General features: G+C 39.5%; 1 pseudogene; it reads right to left on the bottom strand.

Annotated features, from left to right (window-relative positions):
• Positions 1 to 13,335: 13,335 nt before the first annotated feature.
• Positions 13,336 to 16,661, bottom strand: LOC128317296 (uncharacterized; annotated as a pseudogene).
• Between the last annotated feature and the right edge of the window lie 287 nt (positions 16,662 to 16,948).

The following is a 16,948-nucleotide window of genomic DNA, read 5'->3' as shown; positions in this document are numbered from 1 at the left end:
GGCGAAAGTTTTGCATAGCCAATGTTTGCACACCTTAGGTCAGATTACAATGTGGACAATAAACTGGATGACTTCTGATTGGCTCTTACTTTTTTCCTGTGAAACATGATTGGACCTTTTTGTTTCTGTGATGCTGTGACCACGAGTTTGGTTCCTGCTGTCTGTCATGCAGACACCCTCTCCAGTTAGTACCCTCTAGTATTTCACCCTCTCCAGGTTACTGAGGGTGCTGGAACGCTGTTCCCGAACGTTCCGTCTTACTTTAACACCTATTCATAACAGTAGTGTCTATGGGGCATCAAATGTAAAAATTTGAATACTCTTTTCTCTCCTACTTTTTTGAACATTTGAAGCTATCCTGGTACATTTATATAGCAACTAATCTCAAATAACAATTTTATGTTTCACTGTAAATATTAAATATGAACCTAAATGTAAATATTAAATGAACTAAATCTAAATGTTAAATATAAATGTTAAATATAAATGCAAATATTAAGTATAAATCTTAAAAATAAATGTAAATGTTAAATGTAGAAATTAAATGTTTTGTTCATATGCTAATTGCCCTGCCCTTTCAGAGTATGTGTCATTGGGAAAACACAGTGCTGGTAGGGTTGTCAGTGTCACCAGTTTTACACCATATTGTGCCAGTTTTGGAAGAGGTTGAGGAGGTAAAAAGCAAGTCCACTGGTGGCATTTTTTGGGCTGATTTAAAAACAGTCCTCAGCCACCAATATCTTGTTTTAAAGCAAAAAATCAGAATTAAATCAAATGAATTTCTACAAACATGCTATGGAAAACAAAGGGAAAATTTAAATGCCGACAGTATAGGCCTTTCTACAATGTACATAACCATTTCTATTTTCAGATATATTGCAAAAATTTATTCAGGAAGCTGTCATAACTACAACCAGTAAATCCTGAAATTAATTTCCACTATGAAATTACAGACAAAGAAAAATACAGTACATTTAAGTAAATGTACATGAAGGTTCATTGTATATATTCTAGATTATCTTTATATACTCTTCCATACTGTATATGCTGTAAATTATCCATAGTAATCTGGGTACTGTTGTATATACAGTATACACACCTGCGTATATTTATATTTATATACCTATTATAGATTCCTAACATAACCTAGTGTAATACCATTCATATTGTTATTTGTTCGATATGCTACTGTACATATTCATATTCACCACCCATAGCCTTGTTCTTATTTATTTATTGTATATATTTACATCAATCAGCCATAACATTAAAACCACTGACAAGTGAAGTGAATAACAAGGGATGGGATATATTAGGCAGCAAGTGAACAGTCAGTTCTCAAAGTTGACATGTTGAAAGCAGGAAAAATGGGCATAAGGATCTTAGTGACTTTTACAAGGGCCAAATTGTGATGTCTAGATGACTGGGTCAGAGCATCTCCAAAATGCCAGGTCTTGTGGGGTGTTCCCAGTATGCAGTGCTTGTCACCTAACAAAAGTGGTCCAAGGAAGGACAACCAGTGAACCGGCAACAAGGTCATGGGCACCCAAGGCTCACTGATCTGTGTGGGGAGTGAAGGCCCGTCTGGTCCGATCCCACAGAAGAGCTACTGTAGCACAAATTGCTGAAAAAGTTAATGCTGGCTCTGATAGAAAGGAGTCAGAACACACAGTGCATCGCAGCTTGCTGCGTATGGAGCTGTGTAGCTGCAGACCGGTCAGAGTGCCCATGCTGACCTCTGTCCACTGCCAAAAGTGCCTACAATGGACAGGTGAGCATCAGAACTGGGCCATGGAGCAATGGAAGAAGGTGGCCTGGTCTGATGAATCACGTTTTCTTTTACATCACGTGGACGGCTGGATGCGTGTGTGTCGATAACCTGGGGAAGAGATGGCCCCAGGGTGCACTATGGGAAGAAGGCAAGCCAGCAGAGGCAGTGTGATGCTCTGGGCAATGTTCTGCTGGGAAGCCTTGGGTCCTGGATGTTACTTTGACATGTACCACCTACCTAAACATTGTTGCAGACCAAGTACACCCCTTTATGGCAATGGTACTCCCTAATGGCAGTGGCCTCTTTCAGCAGGATAATGCTCCCTGCCACATTGCAAAATTGTTCAGGAACGGTTTGAGGAACATGACAAAGAGTTCAAGGTGTTGACTTGGCCTCCAAATTCCCCAGATCTCACTCCTATCGAACATCTGTGGGATGTGCTGCACAAACAAGTCCAATCCATGGAGGCCCCACCTCGCAACTTACAGGGCTTAAAGGACCTGCTGCTAATGCCTTGGTGCCAGATACCACAGCACACCTTCAGAGGTGTGGAGTCCATGCCTCGACAGGTCAGAGCTGTTTTAGTGGCACAAGGGGGATCTACAAAATATTAGGCAGGTGATTTTAATGTTATGTTAACTTTGCACAGTGATACTATTTCTGGTAGAAGCTAAAATGCATTTCATTGCTGAGTACCTGTAGTGTGCAATGACAATAATGCCAACACAACAAAGGACTTCATCAGGGGAAAAAAGTGGAAGGTTTTAACTGACCAAGTCAATCACCAAACCTTAACCCAACTGAGCAGCATTTCACCTCCTGAAGAGGAGATTGAAGGCAGAAACCCCTAAAACTAACAACAACTGAAAGAGGCTGCACTACAAGCCTGGAAAACCATCACAAAAGAAGAATGCAACAGTTTGGTGATATTGCAAGAAAGAGATATGCAACCAAATATTAAGTGTCATTTACTTTAATTTACTTTAAAACTATCTGTTCCAATCCTTTTGCATCTCCAAAAAATTGGATGGTCTATCACCAAAGGTGCCGTGTTCTAAATTGTTTAACATATAATATCAGGAAAGCTGATCTATCAGCTCATATTCATCTGTTGATGAATATGATCCCAAATCCAAATGTCTTCTGTGTATAGCAAAAACAAAAGAATTGGCCTTGCCATTCCATCACATTCAGAGGGGACTGTACATGTTCTGTTTCACATATGCACATGTATGCATAGATCAAAATCACATAGTGAAGTCACTGCCCAGTGTTGAAAGCCCAGATCTGGGAGAGATTTTGTGAGCTGCAGTTGGATCTCTTCATCAATGCTAAGTCAAAACATTGCCAGTAGCTGTGGGTCTGGCCACACTATGCACTTTCTCCAAATTCTACAAGATAAACATTGTACCTTCAAGTGGTGTGAGTACAGCAGTCACCTCTGAACACCTTCCAGGACATTCCTAAAGTGAGTCCAGTTTCTCATGACGCTGTTGACATACACTATACAGATGTTTTGTACCTCCCTTCATGGTTAGTGGAGGTAGTAGTGTGATAACTCTGGTCGGTAGGGTGGGAAATGAGAACACAGGAGGCAGGGGATGCAGGGAGTTCAGCTGTTATTTTTATTAATGGTCATGTTTCAGTATGTGTTTGGCAATCTTAAGTGCACACTCACGGAAACAACAACAACAACAAAAAAATCAAATCAATCACAGTTTCCCACTATTCAGCTCAATTTCAGCTCAGTTCAAGTCATGGCAGGCAGTAAACGCAGCTTAATATCTAACAATTCATAAATTTTCGGGAGTGTCCGTAACATGTGCAGTGCCTTAGTCAGTCAATCTCTTTCAGGATTCTGACTCAGGAGATTACTACTGAGTTCCTCTGCAGCACTGCTTCTCATTATTGAGTTGCATAGTACACCTGAACTAATAAAACGTGACACTTCTTTAATGACCCTGTAACAGTCACCGTCTGTCACAGTTATGCTCATGTTATGTTCCTCCTAGCCACTAGGGGGACCTATGTGACCCTGTATTAAATAAAAACAGGAAATAGTAGAGTAAGTGCCAGGTTCTGTTTGGAGCTGCCTCATGGTTGCTCTACATCCTAAGCCTGTTTGAGAAACCTACATGTTTCCAGCTCAAACCTCAAAGCTCAACCTCTTGATCGAGTATTGGGGCTACTTCTTTGTGCTTATGTGAAAGTGCCTTACTATATTGCTGAAGCAACTCCATCTGGGTATTTGGAGTGAAACTTTCATACCAACCAGACATCCAAGTTTAGGACTTTATCATCAGCCTTCATAACTCTACTCATCTACAGATAGGACTGGTTTCCTTTATTTTATGAACTGTTTATTTCAACCTGCAGTGGACTGTGCTGGCCATTTCAATTCCCTACACACCCATGTACTCTCGTTTATGGCAAACTTGGAGAACTGTATGTATATGTATATATATAAATATGTGTGTAAATGACTTGCCCTGTCTGGAGTGTGTCTGTCAAAATGTGAGGAATGTTTGAAAACATGTTGAAAGAAACACCATTTAGATTGTGCATGAATAGGTTAATTCTGGTATTTGCAAAGAAGGTGATTTCCCCCCCTTTTTATTTCTTGTAGCTCGAACAGTGCAAAGTAACTGGGATGGTTATAACCCAATAAGGTCCACATCAATTCCCTTGAAGGGGACCTTGATTAATGGAAGCAAGCACAGTAGTGCTTTTGGGGAAGCTGAAAGATTCACCAGTTGGTAGTCGCAGACCAGTGGAAGTAGGCTATTAGATATTTAAGTGTTTTGTCCTGCCGTATATGCCCACCCATAGGCCTCATTTCAAAAGCCACATTTAATTATACACATCTCTTCTTAGCTTCTTTAGAAGGAGGACAGATGGAAGGGCCCAGTAAAATCCAATGATGAAACATAAATCTTCCATAACTCAAAGGTATCTATGCAGGACCTAAGCAGGAACAAATGAGTAATTCTTCATTAACACTTGTAAACATCTTTTATTAACTACTAAGAACTACTGGTTAATTACTCAGTAAGTATGTTAGGAAGAGTCCATTATTAACAAAGCAGTACATAAGTAACTGAGTCTTAAGCAGGAATTACTAAGCAGGGATTAGTGAGTCTTCTCTTGCAGAACTAGTAGATCTAATACCTAATATACACTATATGGGCAAATGTATGTATACACCTGATCATCATACTCATATTTGGACCTTCCTCAAACTGTTGCCACAATGTTGGAAGCATACAATTTTCTAGAATGTCTTGCTATAGCATTAAGATTTTCCTTCACTGGAACTAAAGGGGCCTAATCTTTTTCCAGCATGACAATGCCCCTGTGCACAATGTGAGCTCCACGGAGACATGGTGTGCCAAGGTCAGTGTGTAAGAGCACAAGTGTCCTGCACAGAGCCCTGATCTCAGCCCAACTGAACACTTTTGGAATGAACTGGAACACTGACTGCACCCCAGGCCTCCTCCTTCAATGTCACTGCCTGACCTCACTAATGCTCTTGTGGCTGAATGAACACAAATCCCCACAGCCACGCTCCAAAATCTGGTGAAAAGCCTTCCCAGAAGAGTGCAGGCTGTTATAGCAGCAAGGGGGAGACCAAGTCCATATTAATGCCCATTGTTTTGAAATGGGATGTTCAAGGAAAGATTGGGGTGTGATGGTAAGATGTCCACAAACTTTGGGCTATATAATTTACCTCAACCTAATCCAGTACCTGAGGGTCAAAAATGTAAATGTCTACATGATTTATTAGGGTTTTTTAAGTTAGTAATTGGTTTTTATTTAACCAGTCAAGGCCTAATATTCTCTATTAACTTCTCCGTTTACCATTTTTTTCCCCAGAAAATATTCAAAAAGGCTCAGTATGGGCTTCCACATGGTGCAACCCAAACGCGTTTGCCCTAGCACCTGGAGATCATGGGTTTGAATCCTGATGATGCCATAGCCACCTGGGGAGTCCAAGAGCACAAAATTGGCTGTGCTCTCTGGGAAGGAGGGGTGGCATACACTCTCTTCCCTCTCAGTCACAGTGACATTAGTCAGTCATGGCATGCAGAAAAGGGAGAGTTGCCTGACTGGTGGGAATTGGCCATGACTAAATTAGGGAGAAGGTCAGGGAAGGTCACTATGCACTGGAAACACTATAAAACTCTAAAAAGCAGGGCTGCTGAAAAAAGGACACATTTTCATTCATACATTATAACAACAACTTTATTTACCGCTGATCCAGAGGCCCTGTAGAACTTTCTGGAAAACTTTGTCTTCTCATGTGAGCAAACTAACTGTTTCAAAGCAGTCTTTCCCAAATCAAGAAACTGTCATTTAGGCTACAGTTGATAACAAAAACCATCTAATAATTTTTAGGAGTTCTCTGAGTTCCACATTAAAGATAAAACCTTTCTTGCATGACTGTTTTTGTTTAGTCCTGCAGGATCCAGATGCACACGCCAATTCTGAAGCTTTCTGGCAAGCGTTTTAATTTAAAAAAAAAAAATGTAAAAGCTGCTAGTTTTTAGAATCTGTATTCGTATTCGTTTCGGATGCATTATCTGTTCAATCCGGATAATGTATTTGTATTCAGTTACACCCCAGGGTCTTCTGCAGTGTTGTTTGTTGGGTGAATGGTTCATCCTCTTCCCTGTTTTCTCTCCCATCCAGTGAATCTGTTCATTCGTTACCCCATCATGTCTTCTTGACAGAGCAGAAATGGCCTATGACTTCTGGGATGTGGCACTGGACTGGAATTATGGGACAGTGTGGCTGTCATCGATAATCTGGCATTCTTATCCACAGAGGTAAATCTTCACCTGTCACTATGGCATGATGCTTAGTCACCATTACAGGTGATATACACACACACACACACACACACCAAGCTCAGCAATGAATAGAACTGGAAAATGCTGAAAATGCTATAAATACAGCCACTATTGGTTTGACTGGAATAGAAAAGGCTAGAAAGTTCTCTTGAGCCTATCAAAGAGGAAATGTATTAGATGAATGCTTAGTTCGTTTGTCCTCAGACACTCAGTTTCTCACACACCCACTGTGGATGCTGAACTATTCTGTTTTTTTCCTCAGAATTACTGATATTATAATGCTCATCATTTCAGTACATTCTTTAGTTTTCCACTCTTTTATAACTTTTCTTTTATTTACTTCATATTTTAAATGTTTTATAACTCTCAGTTTCATATATGGATGCCCTGGTTTGGACTAGTCTTAACATTGATTAACATGAGGTACATAGGATTAAGGAAGAATGACTGTTAATCAAAATAAAGTGCATGATTGTTGTAAGAGGAAGAGAGAGAGCCACAACTAAACACAAGTTTTGGCACAAGGAACTATGAGGAGTGCTACAGACACTAAAACATTTTTAAAAAATAAATATAATCTTTCTTCAGATTATTATAATCATTGTGAACATTATATAGCTGCTTTACTCAGCTCTTACTGGATCTCACCTTTATGACAATTACACCTTCAAGGAGAAGCAGTCTATCTCTGATGCAATAAATGTTACTTTATATTACTGTAATCCTTCACTGTGCTACCAGGGCCTTGCATTTTAGTCACAAAATCAATAAAAAGTGGTGATATCCCACCATTCTCTCCTTCTCTCTATATCTGATGGAAATGTCTACTTGGTTACATTTTGCATCTATATAAAATAATAAAATAAGGCTCTCCCTCTTATGAGATTTTCAGTTTGTATTGTCTTTATAGTTATTTCCCTTTTCATACAACATATCTCTGACCTTATGGCTGAGACTGGTGGCAGTGTAATGTTCATTGCAGTGATTTGGTCAGGAGCATGGTTCCTTCTCTTTCCTTTATGTATTGTGTAGATGTGTGTAATAAACAAATTACACGCAATTAATTAAAAATTAACAAGACAATATAACAAAATATTGGACATTGTCACAAAGCAGCTTTACAGAAATATATAAATTCAGGATATAAATTTTAAATTTACGAATTTATTCCTAATAAGCAAGCCAGAGGTGATGGTGGTGAGGAAAAAACTCCCTGAGACGATATGAGGAAGAAACTTTGAGAGGAACCAGACTCAAAAGGGAACCTATCCTCATCTGGGTGACACCAGATAGTGCGATTATAAATAAATCCCTTCTATAACATGGTCAAAGTGCAATTGTGTAACCAAGAAATTCAATATAGTTTTCACATGAAGTCTATGTTGTTGAAGTAATCAACTGTTCACCGATAGAGACTTGAGTGCAAAACTGTTTATGGCAATTGCAGTCCTAAAGCTATCATAACAATTGTAGTCCTAAGCCATCGTAGCAAAATTGTTCGTATCAATTGCAGTCCAAAGCCATCTTCATGGTTTCTAAGTGGTGCCATCCACAGTAATCTCATGTATCTTTAAGCTGTCCATGGGCCATCCTCAGCGGCAGCAAGTGGTTTCCAAGTCATGAGAACTCCAACCAGAAGTAGGGCATCAGGATGGATCAGGCAGGTCCAGAGAGAAGAAGGGGTCAGGATCACTGGTATCTCAGCATGTGTAGCTTTACAGAGAGAGGGAGAGAGGGAGAGAGAGAGAGATTATTAGGTATTCTAATCGTCACATAATGCAAGCAAACAGGGACTCCGGCAAGACTAGCTACGACAGCATAATTAAAAGGGAGAACCAGAGGGTAACACAGACATAAGGGTGCCCTGGGACATAAAGCAGCAGCCACTCCACCATCAACAAAACTGTTCACTGGTTCGATCCTGTGAAATCTGTGAAATTTGTGCTGAGTGTCGTACATTCCTCTTGTGTCTGTGTGGGTTTCCTCTGGATTCTTTGGTTTCCTCCCATTTCCCAAAAAACATGCCACTAGGTGGACTGGCTACTCTAGGTCTGAATGAGTGTGTAATGTATAAGAAATTACTAAAATATCTTGCAAGAATCTATAAATGAGCATGATTATGCAATGTAAAACACTTTCCCATGCCCTCCTACCACCTCAACCCCACCCCTCTGTCCCACTACCCTGGTTACACGTTTCTATTATGACATACAACACTATTACAAAAAGAAAAAGGCAACAAGGCAAAAATCCCATTCATCAAATCAGGGACTTGTTGACTAATGAGAATGGAAAGTTGAACTAGCCAGTAGGAAGCTAGGATATTTTGGAGGTTGAAGAGATTTGCAATTTACCCATGGCTATGCCTGAAGCTCGTTTTTTTTTAAAGCCATTGTTCTAGTCACTTCCATTACCATATTTGATGATCTGGTTGCAATTATGAAAATAAAGTGTAGATTTTATATGAACAAATGTCTTCTGTCTGGTGTCCAATCCTGTGTTAGCTGCCATGTTAAAACAAAAAAAGGGAGAAAGATTAGTAGTAAACATCACAATTACAGTACAAACACATATGCACACACACACACACAAACAAAAATGTAACTGATAGTGATATACACACTCCTTTTGTAGAATTGCACCTTGAGAATCTATCCTCAGTGTTCATTGATTCTGTCAAGACTCAGATGGAGAAGGCACCTTACCTCCATTCCTCTCTCTCCTTTTCACACATAGTGCCTCTCTTGCATTAGCTTTCTCTCATTTTTCTCTCTCTCTTAGGATCAATATTGATTATTATCTTTAAGGGGACTTGGGGAGGAGAAGCTGCACATCACAATATTTTATTCCACATCATTTTTGTGTAGGCAGGAGTTAATGCTCAAAAGAGGGAATAAAAATAAAAAATATATGGGAAAAAGGAAGGGAAATGAAAAGTGAGGAGAGAAAGAGTGCAGCTCATATTGATTACTCTTTATGGAGTGAGTATAGGTGTGAATGTAACTGTGTGTATGATGTTAAGGCCCTTTTTTGGTCTTACACTCAAAAGTTTTCTTTTTTATGCATCAGTTGATTACATGCAAATAAGCTCTTGGAATGTGGCCCAACAATCAAATTATTAGTAAAAAAAATAAATACAAAAATTATATATATATAATTTTATAATATGTATATATATATATATATATATATATATATATATATATATATATATATATATATATATATATATATATATATATTCCATAATTTATATTTGGAAAAGCTTTTGTTTATATTTTTGTGTCACCAGATGGGAGTGCTCCATCATACTGTGCTTGATAGCTACATGATTACTATTGACGGTGCAATGATGAAAGTGAATAAAAGTGATTATGATGAGTTAAGACCTTTAGTAAGACCATTTCTCACCTAGAAGTGTGTGTGTGTGTGAGTGCTTCTGAACTTCACGGCTATGCTCGCCTTTTCCTGTCCCTTGTGTGATAAGTGCTTTAAGGTAGATGGGTGCTGGTCCATTTTTGGCTTTGTAAGCAAGCATCAGTGTTTTAAAGCTAAAGGAAGCCAGTGGAGGGAGCATAGCAATGGAGTGGTGTGGGAAAACGTAGGAAGGTTGAAAACAAGTCATGTTGAAAACAAGTTGCTAAGGTCTAAAGGGCTGCAGAGGCAGACCTGCCAGGAGCGAGTTGGAGTAGTCCAGTCTCTAAATGACAAGGGACTGAACAAGCACTTGAGTGGCCTGTGTGGATAGAAATAGATGAATCCTTCTGATATTTTAAAGGAGAAATCGGCATGAGTGAGTCAGTTTAATGAGAGGAAAAGGACAGTTCATTGTCCATGGTTACCCAAAGTTGCATGCAGTGAGAGCAGGATGAGATGTCTGCCAGACATGCTGAGATGCTGAGATCCAAGCAGAAACATGAGTGTCTGAGGGAGGAAAGTTGAGGAAAGGTTGAGTGTCATCAGCTTAGCAGTTGTATGAAAACCAATGTGAGGATATAACCTCAACAACATAGCAGGTATAGAGAGAGAAAGTGAAGAGGACCAAGTACTGAGCCTTGTGGGACACCAGTGGAGAGTCTGCAAGGAGCAGATGTGGATCCCCTCCATGTCAGCTGATATGACCATCTCTCCAGGTAGGAAGCAAACCATTGCTGTGCCACGAATTCCAGGACTCTGTGCTGTACATTCTGAATTCAGCTGAATGCTGTACACTCATACCTCTTTGCTTAAGATGTCTGCTTTGCTTAAGATGATGAACATAAACTTTTATAATATGAGGATTTAAATGCAGTCTCCAAAAGAATTGCAACAGCAAGGCCAATTCTTTTGTTTTTGCTGTACACTGAAGTCATTTGGGTTTGAGATCAGAAGATGACTATGAGCTGATAGATCTGAATTTCAGCTTTCATCTAGATGTGTTCAAATTTGGTGGTGAAAACACCCAATTTTTAGGTGAGCAATAGTATAGGATCAGATAGGCTTAAAGTAAATAACACTTAATATTTGGTTGCATATCCCTTGCTTGCAATATCAAGCTGGTGACCCACTGACATCACCAAACTGTTGAATTCTTCTTTTGTGATGCTTTTCCACGCTGATAGCGCAGCTTCTTTCAGTTGTTGTTTGTTTCTCGCTTCAGTCTCCTCTTCAAGAGGTGAAATGATGCTCAGTTGTATTAAGGTCTGGTGATTGACTTGGCCTGTATAAAACCTTTCAATTTTTTTCCCCTGATGAAGTCCATTGTTGTGTGGCAGTGTGTTTTGGGTCATTGTCTTGCTCATGTTCCTCCCAATTAGATTGGATGCATTTCTCTGTAAATTGGAAGAATGTTTCTGTAGACTCCTGAATTCATTCTGCTGCTACCATCATGAGCTCCATCATCAATAAAGATTAGTGAGTCTGTTCCAGAAGCAGCCATGCAAGCCCAAGCTATGCAAGCCCATTTTTAAAAGCCATGTTTAATAATTTAGCATATGATTTATGTGCTGACCATAAAAAAAATTGCAACTGGTGAGTTGTTCCCTACTTAGTTAGTTTCCCAAGTTAGATTCAGAGGTAGATTTCATCTCCCAAATAAGACTTAAAACATGCATTAGCTTGTGGTCAGGGATTCTGTAAGTTTTGGCAAATGTAGCTGAAGTTCTCTGCTGAAAGAGAACTGTCTGCAAGATGGAGACAGTGAGACAGACAGAGAGAGAGAGAGAGAGAGAGAGAGAGAGAGAGAGAGAGAGTAACCAGAGGTCACCTGATTATAGAAGGACTCGTAAAAGTTCCATTAACCTGCCTAAAGTAAAGAGCCTGTTCAGCTTAGCAGTAGACAATCACCACAAACAGAACATCACCATAAAACCTTTTGTTACTCTTTGTTACTTTATCTTGCCCCTTTCTTCCATCAACAGATGGGCCTAGACTTAAAGAACATACACAAAAGTAGACATGCATGCAGCTGGCATAGCCGCAAATCAGTATGTGTGGAGATTCTCTCTGGTGCATGTGTGAGTGGGAGACAGAGACAGCACTTACCTTTTTACTTGCCTAGGTCAGAAACTAGGGGAAAGTACAAACAGTGAGCACCCGTTAAAGTCATCCATTAATGTTGGAAAGCCAGATACACATTTCTGTCTCCCAGTTTGCCCTCCCTCTCTACATTTAACACTCTATAACAGAAAGTTCATGGTTCCTTGGTTGTCTTTTTTTTTAACTTACTTTTTATTTATATCCAATACAAATAGTTATTTATAGCAAATACAAATGTCTTGCAAACTGTATATTATATTATATTATATTATATTATATTATATTATATTATATTATAAATACACTTCTGTAACTTCACATTTGCTTTAATTCAATTCAATTTTATTTGTATAGCGCTTTTAACAATGGACATTGTCACAAAGCAGCTTTACAGAAATAAATGGATTCAAAAAATATATTGCAAATATGTGAATTTATCCCTACTGAGCGAGCCAGAGATGACGGTGGTGAGGAAAAACTCCTTGAGACAATATGAGGAAGAAATCTTGAGAGGAACTAGGCTCAAAAGGGAACCTATCCTCATCTGGGTGCAACGGATAGTGCAATAATAAATAAATCCCTTCTATTATTGTGTACTATATGGACAAATAGTGCAAATGTGCAACCAGTAAATTCAACACAATTTTCGCAAGAAGTCCAGTTGGTTAAAATCTATCACTGTCCACTGATGGAGTCCTGAGTGCAAAACTGCTCGCGAACCCCAAGCCATCTCCACAGCCCCCAGGTGACACCATCTCCAGCAATCCAATGGTTCTTCGGGCCATCCATGTGGGGCCCCAGCAGCAGCGAGGGCATCACGGTGGGTCAGGCAGGTCCAGGGAGCAGAAGGGGTCAGGATCACTGGCATCTCAGAAGTAGCATGCGTAGCTTGACAGAGAGAGAGAGAGAGAGAGAGAGAGAGAGAAAGAGAGAGATTGTTAGGTAAGCTTTTGTCCTCTAATGGTTAAGGAAAATGTACTTTGCGTGCAGAGTGCAATCAGGGAATCTGGCAAAACTAGCTATGACAGCATAACTAAAAGGGAGAGCCAGAAGCTAACACAGACATGAGGGAGTCCTGGGACATAAAGCTCCAGCAACTCCACCATCAACACACCTGAGTGAACACGTGAGAGTGGGGGGGCGACAGGATCCAAACATCCCAGTTCACCACAACACTCTATGCCTGTGAATCCTCCAGATCTGCTCCTGTACCTAAGAAAAAACTATTCACAAAAGGCTTGACTAAACAAATATGTTTTCAACCTAGACTTAAACACTGAGACTGTGTCTGAGCCCCGAACACTAAGTGGAAGTCTGTTCCATAACTGTGGGGCATTGTAAGAGAAAGCTCTACCCCCAGCTGTAGCAAGCACTATTCGAGGTACCAACAAATAGCCTGTACCTTTTGATCTGAGTAGGCGTGGAGGATCATAAAAGACCAAAAGTTCACTCAGGTACTGTGGCGCGAGACCATTCAGTGCTTTATAGGTCAATAGTAGTATTTTATAATCAATACAAAATTTGATTGGGAGCCAATGCAGTGGGGATAAGATAGGGGTGATGTGGTCATATCTTCTGATTCTAGTAAGGACTCTTGCTGCTGCATTCTGGACTAACTGGAGCTTGTTTAAACATACAACTGTATGTCATCATCGTAACAGTGGAAGCTAATACCATGTTTACGAATAATTTTGCCCAGAGGTAGCATATATAAAGAAAAAAGCAGTGGGCCTAAAACAGAGCCTTGTGGGACACCAAACTTTACCTTAGTATGAGAAGAGAAGTCACCATTTACGTTTACAAACTGATGACGATCAGTCAAATAAGACCTGAGCCAGGAAAGGGCCGTTCCCTTAATGCGTGTTTCTATTGTGGGCTTATTCCTAGTTAATTTTGCTACAGTATTAAATACAAATCTAGAATTATTTTTGTTATCTTCAATTAGGGTGGAGAGATACACGGATCTAGCAGCACTAAGAGCTTTCTTATAGCTCAAAAGGCTCTCCTTCCATTCTATATGAAATACTACCAATTTAGTTTGATGCCATTTACGTTCTAGTTTTCGAGTGGTCTGTTTTAAAGTTCGTGTGTGATCGCTATACCAGGGTGCTAGCTTTTTCTCCCTAATTATTTTTCTTTTAAGTGGAGCTACCTTATCTAGCGAGTTGCAGAAGTTGATTCTAAGCATTCAGTTGCCTGGTCAAGTTCTTCGGGATCAGATTGTGATCCAATCATGGTTAATAAATCTGGGAGATTACTGATAAAACTCTGTGCAGTTGTTGACGTGAACGTACGTTTGACACAATGACGTGGTAAGATTCACATATTATGATTAATATATTTTAAATGAGATGAGGTAATGATCTGAGATAGATTCAGACTGTGGAAATAAGACTATATTTTCTATATAATCCGAATGTCAGTTATTACGTTTAGGGGGTAATTACCCTTCACAAGGGTAATATAGGTGTTGCATAACCTCTTTCCTTCAATAAATGAAATGAACACTGTGTTTCCTCATGGTCTACATTTTGTATGACGATCTGAAACCAATTATTGTGACAAATATGCAAAAATAGAGGAAATTTTCATAGCACTGTATCTTGTATGTGAAGTCATCAAGTCACCGTCCTGCTTTTGGCACACACTGAATTCAATCTCAAAAATAGTGGATTTCAGGCACTGAAAACTAACAGTTAACCCAAAAACTTTGGAGACGATTCCCCACACTGAAAATGATTCGCATTGTGTGCACATATGGCAAGCAAGATTAATTTATCATTGGAGTGTTTCAGTTACGAGACAGGCAGTTATTTTGCCTGTAACACAACACTGTACAACAACTCATATTTAACTAAGCAGGAACTATGCAGGAACTAAGGAGGAATGAATTCTTTATTAACACACATCTTACTCCTTTAGTCTCAAATCTCAGCAGTTACCTTGGAAAAACTGTCCAAAGGATTTAAACATCCAAGAGAAATGGGCCTTGATTTCCTTGACCTCATGCAAAAGAAAAAAATAACTTTACATGCTACACCCCAAAGATGCTGTTGCCAAAGCAAGTCAAGTGCTTAATATGTCAGACAGCAGGATGGTGTGGGCACTAGTGACACTGATAGGGGATGGCAAGCTTTCAATAAATGTATGGCAGCAGGGGCATTGTTGAGTGTCAGCTGTGGTATGAGGAAGCCACACAGAGTTAGCTGGTACCAAGTGAATGCCTACATCTATGTGTAATTAATGGCACACTAATATATACAGACCTAGAGGGTGGAGAAGGCTGCATCATCTTGTCCTCCATGGAGATTCAATTCAATTCAATTTTATTTGTATAGCGCTTTTAACAACAGACATTATCACAAAGTAGCTTTACAGAAAAAAATATATTCAGGATATAAATTGTAAATGTATGAATTTATCCCTATTGAGCAAGCCAGAGGTGATGGTGGTGAGGAAAAACTCCCTGAGACGATATGAGGAAGAAACCTTGAGAGGAACCCATCCTCATCTGGGTGACACCGAATAGTGCGATTATAAATCATTCCCTTCTATAACTGCGTACTACATGGACAAATAGTGCAATTGTGCAACCAGTAAATTCATTACAGTTTTCACATGAAGTCTCTTTTGTTGAACCTATCCACTGTCCACTGATGGAGACCTGAGTGCAAAACTGCTCATGGCAACCGCAGCCCCAAAGAGAGATGGGGGGCGACAGCATCCAAACATCCTAGTTCACAACATTCTATGCCTGTGAACTCTCCAGGCATAGGGAAAAAACTATTCACAAAAGCCAATAGCAAATATGTTTTCAGCCTAGACATAAACACTGAGACTGTGTCTGAGTCCCGAACACTAATTGGAAGGCTGTGCCATAAGTGCAGGGGTTTATAAGAGAAAGTGCTACCCCCTGCTGCAGCCTTCACTAATCGAGTTACCAACTTGCTGCTGCATTTTGGACTAACTGGAGCTTGTATATGCACCTACTGGAACATCAGACATCAGACACCTACTGGACAGTAAGACATTACAATAATCCAACCCAGAGGTAACAAAAGCATGAACTAGTTTTTATGCATCATGTAGTGACATTATATTTCTTATCTTAGCAATACTTCTAAGATGAAAGAAGGCAATCCTAGTAATATTATCTACATGAGCTTCACATGAAAGACTGGAGTCAATAATCACACCAAGGTCTTTCACTGTTGCACATGATGAAACATCCAGAGTTATTCCATCCAGTCAGAAAGCTTATTTTTAACTGCATGTGGTCCTAGTACAAGTACTTCTGTCTTGTCAGAATTAAGTAAGAGAAAGTTAATAAGCATCCAGTGTCTAATGTCTTTTACACATTCCTCAACTTTATTAAGCTGGTGTCTGTCATCTGGCTTTGCTGAAACATACAACTGTGTGTCATCAGCATAACAGTGGAAGCTAATACCATGTTTACGAATAATTTTGCCCAGAGGCAAAAATTCCTTGCAAAAATTTGCAAAGATTCCTTTTAGGGATTTCATGATTCACTAACCCTTGCGTTATAAAGTCATTCCTTTGTTCCAGCAAATATCATTTATATTATATAATAATATATAATGTAACTTAGTCATTTAGTCAGCTGAACACCACACTGTCCTACTAATAGGCTGTATCAATTGACACAGGAAAAACCAAACTAAACAGGAGATGAGCCAGTTTTTGGTCCCAAAGAACCAGATGAAAATGTTTTTTTTTTCTCTGCAGCTCATCATAATCTGATAGTGGGGCAGGACAAAACATTAAACCATCTCCTCTCCCATTTCAGTTG

Source organism: Pangasianodon hypophthalmus, chromosome 23 (assembly GCF_027358585.1).
Source record: "Pangasianodon hypophthalmus isolate fPanHyp1 chromosome 23, fPanHyp1.pri, whole genome shotgun sequence".
Taxonomy (NCBI): Eukaryota; Metazoa; Chordata; class Actinopteri; order Siluriformes; family Pangasiidae; genus Pangasianodon; species Pangasianodon hypophthalmus.
This window is presented reverse-complemented; position numbering and strand designations above follow the sequence as displayed.